Source organism: Schistocerca nitens, chromosome 2, assembly GCF_023898315.1.
Source record: "Schistocerca nitens isolate TAMUIC-IGC-003100 chromosome 2, iqSchNite1.1, whole genome shotgun sequence".
NCBI classification, from domain to species: Eukaryota; Metazoa; Arthropoda; class Insecta; order Orthoptera; family Acrididae; genus Schistocerca; species Schistocerca nitens.
Window position 1 is genome coordinate 153,037,911 of NC_064615.1, and position 941 is coordinate 153,038,851.

Consider the following 941-nt stretch of genomic DNA (forward strand, 5'->3'; position numbering starts at 1 on the left):
AATGATATTTTATGAACCCGTGTTGAATATGTCTCAATAAATCACTTTCTTTATAATAATTTATAATGTTCGAACACAGAAGATGTTCCAGAAACCCTACTGCAGATCGACATTACTGATATGGGCCTGTAATTCAGCGGATTACTCCTATTTTCCTTTTTGGGTATTGGTGTGACTTGAGCAATTTTCTAGTCTTTAGGTACGGATTCTTCTAAGAGCGAGCAGTTGTAAAAATGGTACAAATGGCTCTGAGCACTATGGGACTTAACTTCTGAGGTCATCAGTCACCTAGAACTTAGAACTACTTAAACCTAACTAATGAAATTATAATTAAATAGACACCCTAGCTGCAAACAGGCGTTGATATACTTCACTGGGGACATGTTGAAAACGTGTGCCCCGACCGGGACTCGAACCCGGGATCTCCTGCTTACATGGCAGACGCTCTATCCATCTGAGCCACCGAGGGCACAGAGGATAGTGCGTCTGCAGTGACTTATCCCTTGCACGCTCCCCGTGAGATCCACATTCCCAACATGTCCACACCACTACATTCGTAGTGCGCCTAATAGATGTTTGCCCATCATACTCATTACTCGTGGCAGATTAATCTACCAAGTCCCGTACAAGTTCGGGCATCGCGTGTGCGTTCACACAAGAAGGTCAATGGCCGGGAAGCCATATTTTAACTATATATGACGGTAGTATCTGTTCCCGAAAGAACACATACCGTGGATGACCATGCAGCTTTGCTAGAAATGAAATGATAATTAAATAGACACCCTAGCTGCAAACAGGCGTTGATATACTTCACTGGGGACATGTTCGAGTCCCGGTCGGGGCACACATTTTCGACATGTCCCCAGTGAAGTATATCAACGCCTGTTTGCAGCTAGGGTGTCTATTTAATTATCATTTCACTTCTAGCAAAGCTGCATGGT

General features: G+C 43.7%; 1 non-coding gene across 1 annotated transcript; it reads right to left on the reverse strand.

The window, feature by feature from the left end:
- Positions 1–395: 395 nt before the first annotated feature.
- Trnat-ugu (transfer RNA threonine (anticodon UGU)) lies at positions 396–470 on the reverse strand. The gene has a single exon. It is a non-coding gene; the product is annotated as a tRNA-Thr (tRNA).
- Between the last annotated feature and the right edge of the window lie 471 nt (positions 471–941).